The sequence below is a fragment of the Arvicola amphibius genome, chromosome 11 (genome assembly GCF_903992535.2).
Source record: "Arvicola amphibius chromosome 11, mArvAmp1.2, whole genome shotgun sequence".
Lineage (NCBI taxonomy): Eukaryota > Metazoa > Chordata > Mammalia > Rodentia > Cricetidae > Arvicola > Arvicola amphibius.
Genome location: NC_052057.2, coordinates 63437381 through 63460843, shown reverse-complemented (window position 1 = coordinate 63460843; position 23463 = coordinate 63437381).

The window sequence follows — 23463 nt, the reverse complement described above, 5'->3', positions numbered from 1 at the left end:
TATATATATATATATATATATATATATATCCAGTTCTTTACAACACATGAATTTCTGTGGAAGGTAATAACTGCTCATACAAGAAGTGTTTCATGGTGTTAGTAAAATGTCATGGTTATTAAAGTTCACTATTAGAAATATACATGTTTGTTGCATTGTTTTCCTGAATTTGAGCAATCACATTACAGGTTTTGCATATTCTTTTTCATCAGTCACTCATTAGGAATAGCATGGGAAACAAGCCATTATGTAAACTGTTAGACAATTGAACTTTGGAGCTGAACTGCTCTGCTTAAAGCCCAGCTTCACATGTGTGGGACCCGCAAAGTCAGGAAACTACTCTGAATCTCAATTTTTACACGCTTAAGATAAAAATGAAAAACATCACTGTAATTCCTTGGTTGAAATTGTGACAAAGATTAAATATATAAATTTCATGAAGGTCTGGAGAAATTGTCCATGATTCCTATGATTATGTCTACAGCTATATATTGGTGGGTATACTTACCTATATCTGTATATTTATATCTCTACCTAGCTACATATTCCTCTGAGATGTTAAACCCCATCTTATTTTAGCTGAATTGGTTAATAATCAATCTTAACTTTCCTTAGAGGAACAAAACATAGTCAGAATACAAGTCAGAATCCTTCTAGTGTCTTGGAGGAATGAGTCAGTCTTGTTTGTTCAGTTTAGTGAACACCATGCATTTCCTAATGTGGCCTCATTACCTTGTGGCTTATTAGACATTACTGCTGGTTATTGATCTGTTTTTGAGGAGCACAAATACCTGAAGCAGTGTCAAAAGGACTTGCAAATAAGACGGGGAGGCTGGTAGAGATATACAGACATCCAGAGGCTTGCACCAACACTGCCTCAGTATTCTTGTCTGTAAGATGGAGCTCAGTGGAATTGCTGGCTTATAAGAACTTAATGAGCTAATTCTCTAATTTAAACATTTCTTGGCACAAAGAAAACCAATCAAGTTGTTTTGAAATAATGCACGGGTTAATATGAAATTGTTTTTTATTTTGTTTTTTAATTTTCTTTTTAATCACTGTTTTTCTTTTTATTGATTTTTATTGAGCTCTACATTTTTCTCTGTTCTGCTTCCTACCTCTCCCCTCCCCCTTCAACCCTCCCACCACATGACAATAAATCTAAATATTAAGCTACATCTTATTCATCTCAGATACATAAAAATGGAGTGATATTTAAGGAAATTTCAGTGCTTGCTATGAAAATACAGAAATGTGCAACGAGCTATAAATAGACTTTTATACCTTTTAGACCTTTAATGGCTTTTAAATAAGCCACTAAATATCATTTATTGGTATCTTTCTCGATAAGCAATAAAGCTAATCTATGGACTTCTCTGGTAAAGTGAGATCCACTTAATAGAATCACACAGTTCACAGACAGCAGAGCTATAAGGACCAGCTATTATCATCAGTGGTTACAACAAAACCTCTAACAGAACTGCTGGAGTCCCCAAAGCCAGCTGGGTAGCCTATCTCCCACTTACGGTCTCTCTCCTAGTGCCTTCCCCAACATCCAAACCAAATGCCTTTTCTAGTCTAACACTAGCATGAAGGATTTAACATTTAGTTCCAATTTCTAGTCATCCTGTTTTTTCCCTGAATATAAAACTAAACATCTAAAAGTATTGCTGTATTATTCTTATAGGATAACATAGCTTTGATGAAGCTGCAGCTAAATTTACATTATAGAAAAAAAAAGGAATTGAGTTAACATCATGAGTTTTGGCTGCTTTGAATGCACGATTGGAGAATCATACATTAAAACCTACCCATGGGCTCACTAGAATATTTTATGCTCTACTTATCATTGCTTTATCCCTAACTGGTTTCAATAACATCAGGAAGATAAGGGTGGCAGAAAATGACAAGTCAAATGGTCACTATGTCCATAAATCATCATGATATAATGAAATAACTTTCCAGAAGTGTGTTGGCTTATATATTTGGGGCCCAGACAGAAGTTTTGTTAGCTTGTCAGAAAAACTTGTTCATCCAAAAAATAGGAAATGCTCAGCAGTGTGGGAGCATTCATGTGTGTTTACAAAGATTGATTTCGCTAAATAAATCCAAGGAGCTGTCTAAGTAGCAATTAATAAAGATAGTAAAATTATTTCCAACCACCCTCTGATTATTTTGTGTAATTTCATTACCAGCACTCCACTTCTTATATTGTTCTTGTGTAATTGTTTATGCATTATAAAAATGCTGGTAAAAAGAGGGTCCATCTGGTAACAGAACTTTATTTTAATTTGAGCAAATATTCAGAATTTTTCCTTGTAAAGAATGTTGTTAGAAAGAGCTATATTCAACTGACCAGGAACATGCTAATATAGTTTTCTGTACTAGTGCATACTTTGTGGAAATTTATTTGTTAAAACTCAAAAGCTATTCCAGCATGATAAAGATTTTAATACAAAAGTTCTAAAGAACAGATGACAGTGCATTTAGAGATATAAGAGAAGCCTAGTGTTATTAGGTCAACTTTTGTTTTGGCCTTCAGCTATGCTTGAATACAGCTTGGAGAAGGATGGGGGATACGACAGTCCAAACTGACAAGCTGACAGATGGAGCACGGCAGAGAAGGACAGTATCTAACAGCTTGGATAGCGGCTGAGTGCTGGTTCAGTGGGCTCATGCTTGTACACTGTAGTCTCAGGCTAGATGTTGCTGTTTTGGAAAGTTATGGAGATTCGAGACTCAGTAGTCTAAACTTACAGGAAGAAATCCTCTTTTTTCGCAATGCAATTGTATCATAAATGACATTTGCTTTTCTGTGGAGTAGGTTGTGGAGCTAGGATAACACCTCAAATATCATTTTTGTAGTACTTTCCTTTCTGACATCAGTTAACTCTAATTCCTTCATATCTTAATATCAGCTGATGGTCATAAAGATTTGTGCCTTCTTGTTTTCCCTAGGGACGCAAGACTGGCCTGTTGAAGTTCTTCTGCCTTCAAATGCATCACTCTCTTATTTCTTTTGAAAGTTGCTCTTGTTCCACACAGATGCAAAAAGCTAGTCCAAGATCCATAAAATAAGGGCATAATGACTCCGTGTAGGTGTCATCTCCATGTTCCCTGAAAGCAAGACCCCAAAGGTTCAGTCTCTGCCCAAGTCCATTTTTCATCCGGGAGGAGATTGCTCCTCTCCCCGTGCCAGAGGACCTCACCCCAAACATTTCAACTCTCACACATTTATCATTGTTTCCTGCAGCTTTCTAAGGAAGTGTCCTCACTTCCTCTCATCTTTGATAACTTGCTTCTATTTTTTTGCCATTACTTTATTCTTGAAAGTGGCCTTTATTACTTCAGAAATTGTACATTCTTGCTAGAGTTCCACATTAAATAAACTGTGGCTGTTCTATTCTGACAAAGATGGCAATAAAATTCCACACACCAGGACACTAATTTATTCTAAAGGTATGTATTGAACACCAACTTTGAGATATACACATGCTTGACAAGGGGACTGAATTTCTTTCACAATTGCAATTTTATTTTTACTTAGAAACTTTACAAAAAGAAAAAAAATTTGTTTTAATTTCACAACCTGGCTGCATTTCTCCTCCCTCTTCTCCTCCCTATCCTTCCACCCCCGCCCTGTTCCCTCCCTCCAATCTGTCCCTCCCCCCTTTCTGTTCAGGAAAGGGTAGGATGGTATTCCATGGATATCAACAAAATATGGCATGTCAAGTTGCAGTATGACTAAGCACCTCCCCATGTTTTAAGGGAATTAACCAGAGAAGCTAAATAATGTAATGAATGTAATAGCAATGAGATTTTTTTTTTGAAAATATCTATGGTGTGTGTGTGTGTGTGTGTGTACACATGTGTGTGTAATATGATTGCTTTTTCAGACCACGACAGATATGTGGAGACTGGAAGACAACTTTGTGGGGTCTACTTATTTTCTTCTTCATATTGTGATCAAGATAATGTTTCCAGCCTCACACTACAGACATTTCCCACTGAGCCATCTCACTAAAGCTCAAATAAGATGGATTGAAACTTTACATCACTAAAATGCTGTCTTTTTTTTCAAATTGTATTTTCCACTAAGGATAGAGGAAACAGGAAAATTTGAATAATAAATTCTATTTGCAAATTGAAAAACAAAAACAAATAAACAAGAAAACTGGGCAAAGTAACCAAGTATGAATAGCAGAGGCCCAAAAGCCATTTAAGGAGCCAGCCCCTGTTCCCAGTGCTCTTAGTCTGACAAGAGGACCAAGTTACACATCTGTAACATGAATGCAAAGTGCATAGGTCAATCCCATGCAGGCTCCCTGCATCTATTTTGATGTAAAATGGATGCTTTTGTTTTCATGGAATACCCTACTGGCACAGAAAATCAAAGCAGATTACAGACTCATCAGTAATCTGTTTATATACATAGCCACTGATTTATAACCTGCTTTAATGAGATGGTCACTTGTAAACTATGATGGTTCTGTGCATCAGCTTCAGAATAAGCTAGCTTCTGGTGATTTTCATGATCAATACCTTTCTTTCCCATCTTCTCATGACCATTTGATGCAATTTGCTTCAAGGAGGAAGACTCTTGATTTGTAATTTTTGTTTTTGAATTTCTATCTTTTTTGATAATGGTTTCGAAAGACTGCCTTATAAAAAGAAGAATGATACACCACCTCAAATGTCACCCTAACAGTATCACAGAACCAGGAAGAATAATTTAGTGAAACAGTAGACACTAGTCTTAAAATCCATTCTTATGCAAACACTCCTCCTGCAGGTTGGTCTCCAGCTTATTTCTTCTAGTGGCTTCTTTCTTCTTCTTTAGCTTAATGACATTTTAGTAGTAATCATACTGAAAATTTCAAATTTCAACATTAGAAACTATTGTGCTATTATTGTACCCTTTGACAATTTTCTTCATGATAAGTACCTTAGCTGACAAATGATCTCAAATTTATGACCACACAATACTCAAAAGGATCCTTGCCCTCCCTGATTCAGATATGTATACCCTCAAAGATTGTTTGGCACCCTACTATAGTGTAATTCCCAATCTTTATTCTACCTTTTAAATCTTAAATAACCATAACTAAAATTATCCAATAACACAGAGCAAGAAGAAAAGTTTCTGATCTTTGCTCCTTCAACATTCAAAGTCTATCTGGTGTGTGATCCCACCACAGTCTCCAACAGCACAAATTTCTCAGTATTTCTGATAATTATGCTGTAAGGACTCCAAATTATTTAATAGTATTTTATTTAGGGCTTGACTTAATCTGTTTCTTTCCTTAGCTAAAGCAAAATTTTGGAAAATATAATTTTAAACCCTGCAATATATACTGTATGCTTTAGCTTTGAGCCCCTTTCCTGACTGGGTAACACCTAACACCCTGATTGTGCTTTCAAGTCTCCTAGTTAAACTTCCACCTTTAGGAATTTCCTGCACTTACCGATCCTGTTTGTGCATGAATATCATATCAATAATTCGATACTATAATCTTCAATATTTCACTTTTCACCATAAAATGTTCATACTAATGCCCATGAGCACACACACACACACACACACCTTTGCGTTTCTCTACTATATATTGCATTTCTGATCTCTTATTTACCTCAGACACACAGACTTAGCTCTATTCCTGAATCTCTAATCCTTATCACCTTGTTTCTTCCATCCTTCAGTCTCAATCTTTTGTGATACCATTCTTCTGAGCTTTCTCTGGTAATACTGAGTCTTTGGCGGTGAACATTTTCTAACATCTTTTCTCAAACTCTTCCTTTTCATCCCCACAGCAAATATTATTGCCACATTGCTCAGTATATAATTGTTCCCTAATTTTTTCACTCAGTCTTAATGTATTTTTCAGTTCAGTTAACAGACCCTAGATGTTCATGTGTTCATTCAGCACTTGATGCCAAGCACTCATTATGTCTTGTACAAGGAATGAAAACATGTAGAAAACATGTCACCCTCTATGCATATGCAGCAGATATGGCTGATTGATCTCAGAACCTGAGTTTGAAAATGTCTTCAAAAACCTTGAATCAGCCATTATTAACCATTTGGATTGAGAAGCAGCATTGAATCTTTTTGATGTGTGTAATCTGTAATGTAAATGGAAGGTAGGGGTGCGTCTGTGTGTGTACAAAATCTCAATTTAGCTTTCTAAAAAGTAGGAATATGCCTTATTTTTGAATTATTTACTGAGTATAATGTCTGAAGACTTACAGAAGAACATGAGAATAGATTACTAAAATGAAAAACAATGTTTGTATTAGTATTCAGGTCTTAAAAATTATTGTCTTCAGCAAAGAATGGTTCAGTGAGAGTGGATGTCAAAGACCAAGAGTCCTCCACTGATTTATTTTCCAACCCCTTGCAAAGAGATAGAGCAACATAATTAGCAGCAGTGTCTTCAGGCACAAAGAAAATCAATTCCTGTGCATGCATAAGTGTAGACCTCAGGCTCTTAGAATTTTTCACAATGCCTGATTCAGAAGGCTGCATTTTCCTGAAGAAAATTGGCTGTGCCTGTCTGTCACACCTCCTGTTTGACACTGAAAATGCTGTACTTCCACCAATCGCTGCCACAGACAGCTAAAGTATTACAGCTCAACAAGTAGGTATGGGAGGCTGTCGAGCAATGTTTTAAATAACAGCATGCCAGATGAAGTTTCTGTCACTATGTAGTTTGTACTGGGGACAAAAATGAGGGATATATGAGGGAGAAGAAAAGAGGAAAAAGGAGCCAGTCAAGGTAACACTCCCTATGTTAGGAGTAAAGAGCACATTGGTGACAATATTTTGAAGCTATTCTACTACACAAATTCAGGAAATTTGCATTTCAGCACTGCTGTGATAATTAGCAGGTGGTTGTAAGAGAAATGCAAATTAAAAGCCCTGCTCTGCAACTGTGTCTCTCTATAAAAATACCTTGAATTATTTAGACAGAAGTTTCTTTTAAAAAATAAACTTGAAGCATGTGCTTAGCTGGCTCTAGTTTAAAAAATAACAATAATTTCTATTCCTCATAAGCCTTCTAATTGTTCTCAACTGCCCCCTAACCCCACCACCGCCTTCAGTTCGGAGAATCCGTGAGCCTCCTTCCCTCAGCCACACTGACAGCAAAGGTCAGGAGTGAATCCCGTGACAAAGGATTCTAACCAAGTGTTTTTTTTTGTTTCAATTTGATGGGAAGCTCTAGGCTTCCATATCGTTTCTAGATCGTTTTTCGCTCTTGTCAGTGTGACAGGCACAGGCCTAGTCACACAGTAGCAAGTGATTTACTTGGAATAAAAACTACTGTTTCTGTGTTCTGTGCTTAACTCTAATGGGCCCAGGGTTTTATCATAACGTCTAACAAATACAAATTGTCAGATAGATCCAATCAAATGCATTGAACCAAGTAGGTGTACAACATAAATCAACAGAAGTAAAAATAGTCATTTACTCTTTACTGCCTTGCACTAAGAGAAAGATAAAAATATAGTGATCTGTGTTATTTGAAATAAACCCATTGTGTTCCACAGCCATAACAGACTGGCTGCTTCTAGACCCGTACAAGTGGATAATTAAGGTCTATTATGTTTCTTTCTAATCTGTTAACTGATAATTGATGAATTCAATTGACTTTGCAATGGAAATATTCAAATTAAGTTACATATGTATTGCATACATACTATATATGCAAAATACAAATAGTATTCTTTTAATTCTTCACTAAACAATATAAAGCTACTATGATCGTAAATATACATCCAGTTAGTTATCTAAAGAGGGTTTAGAATATAGGGATGGATTGTGCATAGATTGTACATTATATAGTGATTTGTACATCCACAAATTCTGGTAAGTTTGGAGGAAGTCTGGAAGCAATTACCCCATGAATACTGTGGGAAAACTGTAACCTTTGTACCAACTACAAGTATCACAGGTAAGAAAATATCATAGCTAAGAAAATGAAAAATTTTGCTTCATTCTTGTCTTTATAGTTTAGTCATTCTAATAACTCAATTTTTCCTTGGTATAGTACATTTGAATAATGTTGCAACATTACAACTAAGAAGCATACAAAGTGATTGAAGTCGATTTATAGTAATTTATTTTTAATCATATATTTATGGGTATGTGGCATGGAGAGACTGTGCATGCGAGTGCAGCGCCTACAGGGGCCAAAGGCCTTGCATTCCCGTGAAACTGGAGTAAAACGTCATTGTGATCCATCTGACATTGATGTTGTCGTCAAAACTCAAGTCCTTTGCTAGAGCAGTAAACGCTGAGTCATCTCTCTAGCCAAGACCGGATGCTCACCTGAAGTACTTCAAACAGGCCTGGCTGTGCTCTGCTTTCAATGCTTAGCCTCTCCATTAAACCCCTTAGTACTATCTGGGATTAAAGGAAGAAGAGTCAACAAACTAAGGATCAGAAGGGTTCCAAACTGATGGGGAAGTGAAGGAAAATAATAAGATATGTCTTGCTGTCTCATTGGTGCTGTCAATGTGTTACATTTAGAGACTAAAGAAGCCAAAGAGAAAAGTCACTCCAAGTGGAAAAATGTTTAGGGATTTTGGTTAAGTGCAGGGGGATGATAGGTGTTGTTTGCCCTCACCCATCGAATCAAAACTCAGGTGAAGTAAGATAAAGCAGCTCTGAGTTCTACATATCTGAGATGAATTTTATTCAACAAAATAAAGGTATTGTTAAAAGAGCAGTTACCTTTTCAAATGTAAAAATGTGGCAAGTTATGGGAGAACTCCTATTAAGGGAGAATTTTTTGTGAAAAGATCACTCTTTATTGTGCATTTCAAATGACCTACATTTGTAAACAGAGACTGTGCTTTCATTTCCCAGACCTGAATAATCACACAAAAAGTATATTAATTACAACACTGTTTGGCCAATGGCTCAGGTATTTATCTGGCATGTATACACATGTGTTTGTGTATTCATTATTATGTGCATTCAATAAATGCATATGTGTGTTTATTCATTAGAAGACGGAGATTGTTGACACATTTTCAATCGCTCTGCACCTTGTATATTGAGACAAATTCTCTTGCTGAACCCTGAGTTCACACACTCATTGTTGTATAGTCTAGTTAGAAAGCATACTGGAGAATTCCATCTCCACATGCATGTGCTGGAACTACATCAGGTTGCCATGCCATCTGCCTTCTATGTGGGTTCTAGGGATCTGAACTCTAAATGCTCATGTTTTCACAGCAAGCTTTTTACCCTATGGATCATTTCCTGGTGGGTTGCCTTTGAAATGCCAAGAATATAACCTTGAATACAGTCTGCAGGGGTCAGTGAACACAGAGTCTTTATAAATATAGCTTTAGAAACTGAGAGACAAAAGCATAAGGACTTAAGTTCAGATTCTCAGAACCATGTATGGTGGAATACCAGAAAACAGGCTGGAGGACTATGGAGTTTTCTGGGTACCTAGCTAGACTTGCCAAATTTGTAAGCTCCGTGTTTATTAACAGATACTATCTCAAAAAATATAGTGGAGAACAATAGAAGAAGACAGAGGACAACTTCTGACTGCAACAAGTACCTACATGCATGGCACACTAATATGCACACAAACTTCTACATACACATGATTCACATAAATATACACATACACAGTGTTCAGATCTTGGCATGAGATTGGCGCAGGAGAATTTTCTGTATTCTATCAATCATGTTTTAAATAAACGCTGATTGGCCAGACAGAAAGTATAGGCTGGAAAACCAGACGGGAAGTAGAAATGATACAATGAGAACAAGAGAATTCTGGGAAAGAGGAAGTTCATTCCTCCCTTTTCTGTGCAGACCACCGAAGAAGCAACATATCACCTGCCCCACTAAAAAAGGTACTGAGCCACATGGCTAACATAAATCAGAATAATGGATTAATATAAGTGATAAGAGCTAATAAGAAGCTGGAGCTAATGGGCCAGTCAGTTTTATAACTTATAGACATCTCTGTGTGATTTTCTTTTTTGCTTGCTGACTGTGGGGTACCAGGCAGGACAAAAACCCCAACAAGCAGGTCCCGTTCATTTTACATGAGATATATGTTTGCATAGTAATGCTTGTATAGCTTTCCAGCCAAATAAATGCAGACAAAGGATTGTCCATTCATGTAGATGAATGTGAAATATTTAGAGAATATCAAATACTGATCAAATATCTCTGAATTTCAAGCATCTTAATGACCATACTGGGAAGTTAAATTTTACACATACAACATTAGAAAATATAATGTCATGCAATGATAATGCACATATAATAATGCAGTAATAAACTTATGACAAATTCAAGTATATACATTCATATTCCTTCAATTTAATAAATAAAACAAAGTCTGCCTTTTAGTCAGAAAAATCACTGTCATTATGATTGCTCTACAAAACTTCTGAATCCTTTTATCTCATTCAAAACAGAATATTATATTTATGTCTGTCAATCATATCATCGTTGCCTGTTCAAAACTTGAAGCTTGTTGACTTTCAGCATTGGAAAAGCCCATATTGGAGAGATTTATTCCAAGGCTAAGAGTCTTTCCTTGGGACTGCATCTGTGGTTGCATCAGGAAACTATCATTTCTGGAAACTTGATGTTCCCCGAGAACCTTCAGAATATAGATCCTGTGTGAATCTTCTTCATAGATCCTTCCACACATCCATCCTCCTACTGCAGGAAGTTTCTCTACTGTAGTTAATCTCAAAGTTACTTTCCCTCTCACCTTTTAATTCTTCTATCCTGAGAGTCCAGTTACATTTAATCATTGGTATATGAGAGCTTTGATCACTGCAAAAGCGTCTACATCAACAACCGAAAAGTACTAGCCACAAGCTTGGCCATACTTGATGGGAAACTATGGGAGGAAGTATGGCTACAAATCTTAATCGCTAACTTTTCTGACTAATCAAGAACTCTTTTCTCTCCTTTAATATCAAAGTCTTTCAGTGTTGGAAGACTTATTTCTTTCTCCTTATGACAAAGTATGAACCTCTAGTGTTTACTAGTGGTTAGAAATATAAAACAGTTTTCTTAACTTAGCACCCTTAGAAACATGGAAGAGAAACCTCTGAGTAGGAACTCTACTTTAGAGAATCCTCAGTATTAAAAACACTCCCTATGCCCCGGATACTGCCTCTCTCTTCCTGTCCCTTCCCAGCTTGCACCCAGAATCCTCCCCCCCCCCCCCCCCCCCCCCCCCCGCCTCATCCTCCCGTCTTTGGGGCCACAAATCCCACAGCTCAGCCTGTTTGGGCTCTGGGGACCTGGAATTGAGTGCACCCAGGCCGGTGGGAGGTCCCCTCCTTCATTTGACTGCCCGGAGCAAGGTAGGCCTTTGTCTGAGAGCTGCTTGGCCTGCAAGGGGACCTGAAAGTCTGCAGGAGGATCCATCGTTCTTTGGGGTGAGTGAGGAGCGAGTGCCCGAACCGTGGCAGCTGCCCGGAGAGGGACCACCGACTCTCCACAACTCCCCCTGCCACCAGCACACTTCCTGCTCTTCCTGCAGGGGTTATTCTCCCCGGATACTGCCTCTCTCTCCCTGTCCCTTCCCAGCTTGCACCCAGAACCCTCCCCCCCTCCCCCTTCCTCATCCTCCCGTCTTTGGGGCCACAAAATCCCACAGCTCAGCCTGTTTGGGCTCTGGGGACCCGGAAGTGAGTGCACCCAGGCCGGTGGGAGGTCCCCTCCTTCATTTGACTGCCTGGGGCAAGGTAGGCCTTTGTCTGAGAGCTGCTTGGCCTGCAAGGGGACCTCACAGTCTGCAGGAGGATCCATCATTCTTTGGGGTGAGTGAGGAGTGAGTGCCCGAACCGCGGCAGCTGCCTGGAGAGGGAACACCGACTCTCCACAACTCCCCCTGCCACCAGCACACTTCCTGCTCTTCCTGCAGGGGTTATTCTCCCCGGATACTGCCTCTCTCTCCCTGTCCCTTCCCAGCTTGCACCCAGAATCCTCCCCCCCTCCCCCTGCCTCATCCTCCCGTCTTTGGGGCCACAAAATCCCACAGCTCAGCCTGTTTGGGCTCTGGGGACCTGGAATTGAGTGCACCCAGGCCGGTGGGAGGTCCCCTCCTTCATTTGACTGCCCGGAGCAAGGTAGGCCTTTGTCTGAGAGCTGCTTGGCCTGCAAGGGGACCTGACAGTCTGCAGGAGGATCCATCATTCTTTGGGGACACCAAACACCTCCGCGCTCCTTTTGAAGGAAGAGATGGGCAGGCGCCAATGCAGGAGCTCCTCCAACAACATGAAAGGCAACATGACATCACCACAAGCCAGACATCCCGAAACAACAAGAATTGAACACCCTACCCCAGAAGATATAGAAGAAACCGACATTAAACAGTACTTTATAAAAATAATAGAGGACCTTAAACAGGAGGTAAAAAACTGCCATAAAGAAATGGAGATGACAAACAAAAAGGTAGACGAAATAAATAAATCTCTCAAAGATACCCAAGAAAAACAAGAAAAAGCAATCAAACAGGTAAGGGAAACAGTACAAGACCTGATAAATGAAATGGAGGTATTGAAGAAAACACAATCTGAGGGACGACTGGAAATGGAAACTCTGAGTAAATGAACAGAAACTTCAGAGACAAGTATTTCCAACCGAATACAAGAGATGGAAGAAAGAATCTCGGACTCTGAAGATACTATAGAGGAAATAAACTCACAGATTAAAGAACTAAACAAATCTAACAAATTCTTAACACAAAACATTCAGGAAATCTGGGACACCATGAAAAGACCAAACCTAAGAATAATTGGGGTAGAAGAAGGAGAAGAATTACAACTCAAAGGCCCAGAAAACATATTCAACAAAATTATAGAAGAAAACTTCCCCAACCTAAAGAAGGATGTTCCTATGAAGGTACAAGAAGCCTACAGAACACCAAATAGACTGGATCAAAAGAAAGCATCCCCACGCCATATAATAATCAAAACACAAAACATACAGAATAAAGAACAGATATTAAGAGCTGCAAAGGAAAAAGGTCAAGTAACATATAAAGGGAAACCTATCAGAATTACACCTGATTTCTCAATGGAAACCATGAAAGCCAGAAGAGCTTGGATAGATGTGCTACAGACACTTAGGGAACATGGATGCAAGCCTAGACTATTATACCCAGCAAAGCTTGCATTCACCATTGATGGAGAAAACAAGATATTCCAGGACAAAAACAGATTTAAACAATACGCAGCCACAAATCCAGCCTTGCAGAAAGTAATAGAAGGAAAATCACAAACCAAGGAGTCCAACAACGCCGACAATAACTCAGGCATCTAGCGACCCTTCACCAGCACAACTAGAAGAAGGGAAACACACAAACTCTACTACTAAAAATGACTGAAGTTAACAACCACTGGTCATTAATATCACTTAATATCAATGGACTCAATTCACCTATAAAAAGGCACAGGCTAAGAGACTGGATACGAAAACAGAATCCAACATTTTGCTGTTTACAAGAAACACACCTCAACCACAAAGACAGGCACCTACTCAGAGTAAAGGGTTGGGAAAAGGTTTATCAAGCAAATGGCCCTAAGAAACAAGCGGGTGTGGCCATACTAATTTCCAACAAAGTTGACTTCAAACTAAAATCAATCAGAAGAGATGGAAAGGGACACTTTATACTCATAACAGGAAAAATCCTTCAGAATGAAGTCTCAATCCTGAATATCTATGCCCCTAATATAAAAGCTCCCACTTATGTAAAAGAAACACTTCTAGAACTCAAGGCAGCCATCAAACCACACACACTAATAGTTGGAGACTTCAACACTCCTCTCTCACCAATGGACAGGTCAATCAGACAGAAACCTAACAGAGAATTGAAAGACTTAATGGAGGTAATGAACCAAATGGACTTAACAGACATCTATAGAACATTCCACCCAAATAGGAAAGAATATACCTTCTTCTCTGCGGCTCATGGAACCTTTTCGAAAATTGACCATATTCTTGGTAACAAAGCAAACTTCCACAGTTACAAAAAAATATTAGTAACCACCTGTGTCTTATCGGATCACCATGGATTAAAATTAGAATTCAACAACAATGCTACCCCCAGAAGGCCCACAAACTCATGGAAACTGAACAGTCAACTACTGACCCACACCTGGGTCAAGGAAGAAATAAAGAAGAAATTAAAGTCTTTCTTGAATTTAATGAAAACAAAGACACAACATACTCAAACCTATGGGACACAATGAAAGCAGTGCTAAGAGGAAAGTTCATAGCACTAAGTGCCCACTTAAAGAAAACGGAGAAAGCACTCATTGGTGACTTAACAGCACACCTGAAAGCTCTGGAAAAAAAAGAAGCAGACTCACCTAGGAGAAGTAGAAGACTGGAAATAATCAAACTGAGGGCAGAAATCAACAAAATAGAAACACAGAAAATAATCCAAAGAATCAATGAAACAAGAAGCTGGTTCTTGGAGAAAATCAACAAGATTGACAAACCCTTAGCCAAACTAATCAAACGGCAGAGGGAGAACACGCAAATTAACAAGATCAGAAATGAAAAGGGGGACATAACCACAGACACAGAGGAAATTCAGAAAATCATTAGATCTTACTACAAAAGCCTGTATGCCACAAAATTGGAAAATGTAAAAGAAATGGACAGTTTTTTAGATAAATACCATATACCAAAGTTAAATCAGGACCAGGTAAATGCTCTAAATCGTCCTGTTAGTCGCGAAGAATTAGAAACTGTTATCAGAAACCTCCCTACCAAAAAGAGCCCAGGACCAGATGGTTTCAATGCGGAATTCTACCAGAACTTCCAAGAAGACCTAATACCTATACTCCTTAAGGTATTTCATAATATAGAAACACAAGAGTCACTGCCAAATTCCTTCTATGAAGCTACAGTTACCCTGATACCTAAACCACACAAAGACTCAACCAAGAAAGAGAATTACAGGCCAATCTCACTCATGAACATGGACGCAAAATTCTCAATAAAATACTGGCAAACCGAATCCAAGAACACATTAGAAAAATTATCCATTACGATCAAGTAGGCTTCATCCCAGAGATGCAGGGCTGGTTCAACATACGAAAATCTATTAATGTAATCCATCATATAAACAAACTGAAGGAAAAAAACCATATGGTCATCTCATTAGATGCTGAAAAAGCATTTGACAAAATTCAGCACCCTTTTATGATAAAGGTCTTGGAGAGATTAGGGATACAAGGGTCATTCCTAAATATAATAAAAGCTATTTACAGCAAGCCGACAGCTAACATCAAATTAAACGGAGAGAAACTCAAGGCTATCCCACTAAATTCAGGAACACGACAAGGCTGTCCACTCTCTCCTTATCTCTTCAATATAGTGCTTGAAGTTCTAGCAATAGCAATAAGACAACATAAGGGAATCAAGGGGATTCAATTTGGAAAGGAAGAAGTTAAACTTTCATTATTTGCAGATGATATGATAGTATACATAAGCGACCCCAAAAACTCCACCAAAGAACTCCTACAGCTGATAAACTCCTTCAGTAACGTGGCAGGATACAAGATCAACTCCAAAAAATCAGTCGCCCTCCTATACACAAAGGATAAGGAAGCAGAGAGGGAAATCAGAGAAGTATCACCTTTCACAATAGCCACAAATAGCATAAGATATCTGGGAGTATCGCTAACCAAGGAAGTGAAGGATTTATTTGACAAGAACTTTAAGTCTTTGAAGAAAGAAATTGAAGAGGATACCAGAAAATGGAAGGATCTCCCCTGCTCGTGGATTGGAAGGATCAACATAGTAAAAATGGCAATTCTACCAAAAGCAATCTATAGATTCAATGCAATCCCAATCAAGGTCCCATTAAAATTCTTCACAGAGATTGAGAGGACAATAATCAACTTTATATGGAAAAACAAGAAACCCAGGATAGCCAAAAAAATCTTATACAATAAAGGTACTTCTGGAGGCATTACCATCCCTGACTTCAAACTCTATTACAGAGCTACAGTATTGAAAACGGCTTGGTATTGGCATAAGAACAGAGAAGTTGACCAATGGAATCGTATAGAAGACCCGGATCTTAAACCACAAACCTATGAACACCTGATTTTTGATAAAGGAGCCAAAAGTACACAATGGAAAAAAGAGGGCATCTTCAACAAATGGTGCTGGCATAACTGGATGTCAACCTGTAGAAGAATGAAAGTAGATCCATATCTATCACCATGCACAAAACTCAAGTCCAAATGGATTAAAGACCTCAATATTAATTTGAACACATTGAGATTGATAGAGGAGAAAGTGGGAAGTACTCTACAACAAATGGGCACAGGGAACCGTTTCCTATGCATAACCCCAGCTGCACAGACTTTAAGGGCAACATTGAATAAATGGGACCTCCTGAAGTTGAGCAGCTTCTGTAAAGCAAAGGACATTGTCACTAAGACACAAAGGCAGCCTACTGACTGGGAAAAGATCTTCACCAACCCTGCAACTGACAAAGGTCTGATCTCTAAAATATATAAGGAACTCAAGAGACTAGACGGTAAAATGCCAATTAACCCAATTAAAAAATGGGGCGATGAACTGAACAGAGAATTCTCAACAGAAGAAGTTCGAATGGCCAAAAGACACTTAAGGTCATGCTCAACCTCCCTAGCTATCAGGGAAATGCAAATCAAAACAACTTTGAGATATCATCTTACACCTGTCAGATTGGCTAAAATCCAAAACACCAATAATAACCTTTGCTGGAGAGGTTGTGGGGTAAGGGACACACTCATCCATTGCTGGTGGGAATGCAAACTTGTGCAACCACTTTGGAAAGCAGTGTGGCGGTTTCTCAGAAATTCGGGATCAACCTACCCCAGGACCCAGCAATTCCACTATTGGGAATCTACCCAAGAGATGCCCAATCATACAACAAAAGCATATGCTCATCTATGTTCATAGCAGCATTATTTGTAATAGCCAGATCCTGGAGACAGCCTAGATGCCCTTCAGTGGAAGAATGGATGAAGAAACTGTGGAATATATACATGCTAGAATACTACTCAGCGGTAAAAAACAATGACATCTTGAATTTTGCAGGCAAATGGATGGAAATAGAAAACACTATTCTGAGTGAGGTAACCCAGACCCATAAAGATGAACATGGGATGTACTCACTCATATTCGGTTTCTAGCCATGATTAAAGGACATTGAGCCTATAAGTTTGGGATCCTTGAGAAGATAATAAGAAGGTGAACTCCCAAAAAAGATATAGTAATCCTCCTGGATATTGGAAGTAGACACGATCGCCAGGCAAAATTGGGAACTTGAGGGTTGGGCAAGACTGGGCCAAGGGAAGATGGGGAGAGAAAAGTGTGAAGGGGAGAGCGGGGGGAGCTCGGAGGAATGGGGTGCTTGGGATATAGGAAGGGTGGATATGAGAGCAGGGAAGCATATATCTTAATTTAAGGAGCTACCTGAGGGTTGTCAAGAGACTTGACCCTAGAGGGGTTCCCAGGTTTCCAGGGAGACGCCCCCAGTTAGTTCCTTGGGCAGCTGAGGAGAGGGAGCCTGAAAAGGCCAGTTCCTATAGCCATACTGATGAATTTCTTGCATATCACCATAGAACCTCCACCTGACGATAGATGAAGAAAATGACAGAGCCCCACCTTGGAGCACCGGACTGAGCTCCCAAGGTCCTGATGAGGAGCAGAAGGAGAGAGAACATGAGAAAGAAAGTCAGGACCGTGAGGGAACCTCCAGCTGGCGACAGATGGGGAAGGTGACTGAGCCCCACATTGGAGCACTGGACTGAGCTCCCAAGGTCCCGATGAGGAGCAGAAGGAGCGAGAACATGAGGGAGAAAGTCAGGAACGAGAGGGGTGCGTTCACTCATGGAGACGGTGGGACACAACTAATGGGAGATCACCAACTCCAGTTGGAATGGGACTGATGGATCATGCGACCAAACCCGTCTCTCTGAGTGTGGCCAACAGCGGGGGCTGACTGAGAAGCAAAGGACAATGGCTCTGGGCTCTGATTGTTCTTCATGGACGGGCTCTGTGGGAGCCTTCTCAGCTTGGTCGATCACCTTCCTGGACCTGGGGGGAGTTGGGAGGACCTTGGTCTTAGCATAGAGTGGGGAACCCTGATGGCTCCTTGGCCTTGAGAGGGAGGGAGGGGAGGTATGGGTGGAGGGGAGGGGAGGGAAGGGGGAGAAGGAGGGGAGGGAGGGGGGGAGGAGGAGGGAAGGAGATGGAAATTTTTAAATATAAAAAAAAATAAACCATGAGAAAAAAAAATAAATAAAAACACTCCCTATTCAGTTATTACCTAATACAAGAATTTGCAAAGTATTTTCTCTAGTCCAAGGCATCGTAACATTAAAATCCCTTCTGCGTCTCTCTCTAGTGTAGCCAGTGGGACAATGAACATTCAAATAGAGGTGTATTTTATTTAAGGCATGGAGAATTAGTCATAGAAGCACTTTTTTGGGGCCATACTTATGTTAATTAACATAAAATATCACTGTGACAATCTTGAGTATGAAAACTTGAGCATGAATTTAGTAGGTTATTGTGTATAAACCATAATTTTCCAGTATGATGAAAATACAGTTTTTTCCTTTTCTTTGAGTTCCAAGTCATAATTCCAAAGATAGCTGTAGATTAATAAAATCAATGCAACAACTGTGCAAGGTGGCCTAGAAGCATTTGACAAATGATGCATGTTATTGCTGCACATATGTAAATATAAATATACTTTCTACCCCATCCACAATTCTTCACATTTTCAATAGCAGTGGAAACTGAAAACAAGAAAGACTGCCTCAAAAGTAGACAATATTTCCAATATACCTATGATTCTTCTCTGACATGCAAATGTATATACAGACACATGCATTCTCACAAATGTATACCCGTGTACACATGCAAAAATACACACGTAAACAAACCAGAATACACACATCCATTTAAGAATACATCTAGAATTGTAAAGATTCATATTTTAACCCATCAGTAGATTTCAAAACATAGTAAGAAGTATTAATTTATATATTTAAGTAGATTTTATAGTCAATGTGTATTAAATATAAATTGCACATTAGTTTCATTTTACTAAGCAAATCTAGTATTTTTGAAGGAAATAAAATTTAAAAATACATGGTATTTTAATTTTTATTAATAAATTAATTGCATTTTTAAGTTATTATATCTCTATATTACATTATATCTCTATATTACATTCAAATTTAAACACCTTCAATAAACTGCATTTTATTTCTTTCACATCAGTATCAAAAACATAAGTGTCTATTACAAAATAATAATTAAGCAAGCAAAATTGCTATAAAACAAATATATAATAATTTATAAATTACATATATTCTTATACTTAAACATCATAGTTATTTTAACTAAATACTGAGGTATATAAAATAAAAATAAAATCCAAACAGATTACTATTTTATTTTAGGTTATATTTAATATTTGGATATATACTTTTCAAGGATTTGTAGGTGGGCCTGTATTTGAATCCTGCCACTGTGTCCTCACATATTCAGAAGAGAGCTGATGAGGATGGCGCATACTTAATATCCCCGCACATGGAGGTGTAGGCAAAACTGCTGCGATCTGAGGCCAGCCTGGGTTATAGAGCGCTTGTTTTCTACAGCGGCATTCAGAGCATTTTTACAAGCTGGACTAGTAAAAGCAGGCGAACAGTGTCATTTCCCAAGCCTGACCTTTTCGAATAGCCAAGCAGCCTCTAAGCTATTGATTTTCTTGCCTCCAAATGCTAACTGCTGGCCCTGCAGGGCATTTCAAGGATTTGCTAGGCTTCTTCTGGCGTCCTCTAAATTCCAATTCTGTTCTGGTATGAATATGCAGTTCTCCTACTGCACCCTTGTTACTCACCTCTACTTGTAAATTGGCCCTTTGTGTATTCTCCATGGAGACTGGCAGAATTAACCTAGATTGTCAATGGGCATGGCAGATGATTAATATCTGTTTTTTTTATTACCAGGCATCCAAAATAAAAGAAATTATTTTGCTCCAAACAGAAAGAAATCTATTCTTCACATTTGAAAAACGCATATGCAAAATTCTACTGAAAATTCTATGCTGACACCTACTATTACGAATGTGTCGGCTCCTGGGGGATCTCTCTTCAAATTATGGAAGGTGCCTATCTCTGAAATAGACATGCCACATAGTATCTGTCATGTGTATGTATGTAGATTGTCTTACACAATTTTAATGTTTGGTTGTTCAGGGAAAATGGCCTTGACTATGTCAGCACAAATCAGGATTAACCTCTAAAATTCCATGTTTTTTGTACTTATCTGTCACCTCAAAATTAATTTTTTTGTACTTAAAAGAAATAAATAATTTAGTTACCAAAATACCCATAAGAAGAGCAAGCTAAGAACTTAATTCAATGAGACACAAGTCATGGTGATTCCGACTGTCACCTACTCACGATTACTGTCTCACATTCCTTTCTGAGCTTGGGCGCTCCTGGCTCCATACTCCTTGTGCTTTTTCCTGTGCAGAGCCAAGAATGACTTAAACTCTTTTAATTACAAGGCATTCTGTGGAGCCTTCATCCTGAGCTAGTGTTGGATGACATTTTCCTCTTTCTTTAAAATACAAACTTTTTCTCCCCGTGCTTCAGGAGCTAAGTAAAAGGTCATATGTCTAGGAGAACACAAACTTGGAAAGTCTTGAGGATCAAGCCCCAGCAATATAAAACATGAGTAAACAAATGGGGGGTAGAGACCATTTGAGCTACAGAGAATAGACAGATTCAGATGATGGAGCTGTAGGCAAGGTATAGAAAGAGCTCCATGCTTGCAGCTTTCGGGAGTCATCTGTGTTCACCCATCACCAAGGTGAGCTTTTCACCTTGTACTCCTTGTACATCTCGGTCATATTCCTGTTTGTAACTCCAATGCAAACCTCATGGTTCACCCAGTCAGACATAGTTGTGGTTGTTACTTTGGTCTGTCAGGGTCCCCTCTTCTGGGATGAGTAGATGTGTGGCATTCCTGGGCTTTTCAATAGAGACCATTCTGATTATTCAGAGTGTACATTTTGTAATAATATTTGTGGTTTGAAAAGTCACTTAATTTTGTTGATAGAAATTTATTGCTCTAACGCTAATTAGTGTTACCAAACTCTTTCAGAAAAAAATCTTACTCATTAATTTTAAACTGGTGTTCTTGAAATTCGTATGCAAAACAGTGGGTTTCATTATGGCATTTTTTGAGTACTCTGTTCTTATCAACACTTGTCCTATCTCCATCTCCTACCCCCACCCCTGTGTCTCTACTGCTGTCCCCCTTTTTACCCGATAGCCCTATTTATGTGTCCATGAAGCATGTATCATATTACCCCAACCCTTGAGAACACTGGTCTCCTTTGATCTCTAGTTCTCCTCCCTATCTCCATCTACTCACCCACCCACACAACCGTGTTTACACAAATGCAAACTAGAAGCTAGGATTCCTATATTATGAAAAAATTACAAATATCTATTTTAGTGTTTTATTTTGCTTAACATAACAAACATAACATAACATTTTCATCCATTTTCCTATACATGTTTTGATTTCATTTTTTATTGCTGAATGAAATTCCATTGTGTATAGGTTAAAAATTTCTTCATCTGTTCATCTGGTGATGAACATCTAGGCTGGTTCTGTTTTTGTATCTACTGTGACTAGGACAGCAATAAAAATGGATGTGCAAGACCTGTGTTTGTGCCGAGGTGGAGTCTGTTGGGGTATATATGACGCAGTAATATAGGAGGGCGTAGGTAGGCTCTACTTTTCATTTTCCCAGAAACCTCCCTAATGATTTCCATATGGCTGTACTAGTTTACATTATAACTACAATGCATAAGGGTTCTTCATTTCCCACTTCCTTCCCAGCCTTTGTTGTCTTTGTTTCTTGATGTTAGTCATTCCCTCTGGGGTGAGATACAATTAAAAAGCAGTTTTAATATGCAGTTCCCAGAGAGCTAAATATGCTGAACCTTTCAGAAATATTTAACGACCACTTGTGTTTCTTTTTTGAGAATGTGTTTGGTTCATTAGCCTAGTTACTGATCGGATGACTCGGGAAATATGCATGTTCTGTTTTTGCAATTATTTTTTGTGTTCTAGATATTAAAACCCTGTGTGAAACATAGGTGGGAAAGATTTTCTCCCATTCTATAATCCATATTTTCATTCTCCTCACAGTTCCTTTTGCTGTGTAAAGTTCTTATAATTTAAGGCAATCCTACTTATCACTTCCTGTGTCTGTTACTTGGTTGCTGCAGTCCTTCTAGGAAGGACTTCCCTACGCCAGTGTCTCCAAATGTTTTCCCGATGCTTTCCTCCAGCAGCTTCAGCATTCCAGGCTATACATTAAGGTCCTTTGTCCACTGTGAACTGGTTTTTCTGCAGGATGAGAACTCCAGTTCTGTCCATTCTTATTCATGTGGATATCCAGCTTCACAGCACTGTTTGTGAAGACAGCATTTCTCCAATGCATGCTTTTGACACCATCATCAAAAAATCAGTGACATCAAAAATATTTTTTTAGATAACATCCAGGAGGGTTTTCAAGTGTCTCTCAAAATTATAGTGCTGGACACATACCGTGAATTTTATTCCACGGTAAAGCATTGCTTCCGATGTGGACAAAAGTCTATTTATCCCACATAGGTAAATAGGGATCCCTCCAATGTCGGATGTGCTGAGTCAGGGTTTATTGGAGTTATTTGCAGGGTATGAGTGAGGGTTACTTACACTGGTACATGAGGTCTGCGACACTGCAAGTGTAACTGAGTGTGGTGGCCACGCAGCCAGGCTTGGAGGTCCCCGCACCATTTACAGGCAGTCTTCTAAGTAGGACAATCTTCTCTCCTTGGGCTCCTACTGCCTGTCTTACCTTAAAGAAGGAGAAAACTTTACACCCACTGAAGCACTCCACTCTTTTTATCCATCTTTTATTAATTTTCCTTTAATAATTCACATATATGTGTATGTGTGTATACATATATTCATAAATAACATTATTTAGTAAATAGCACTGAAAGCATAATATCTTATTTATCTGTTACAAATTGGGTAGATTTTCAATAACTAGTAATACTGTCAATTTTATAGTGCTACGGTCAATAGGGGGTGAAAAACGAACAATTGAAATTAGTTACGTCTTATCCTACATTTTATTTCTTTGTGCTTTCTTTATTATGCAAAGGCAACAGGTTTTAAAACATAATGGGTACCATTTGCTGATAAATAATACATTTTAAAACTAAAAATCAGGTAAATATGGCTCCACATGGTTATATTCTTGGTTCCTGTATCATAGCACATTAGTCTGCAGGCCTTTGTTGAGACACTCTGCTGGCTGTGTTTCGGTATGTAGTAAAATTTGCTGTCTGACATTGCTCTATTTGTTT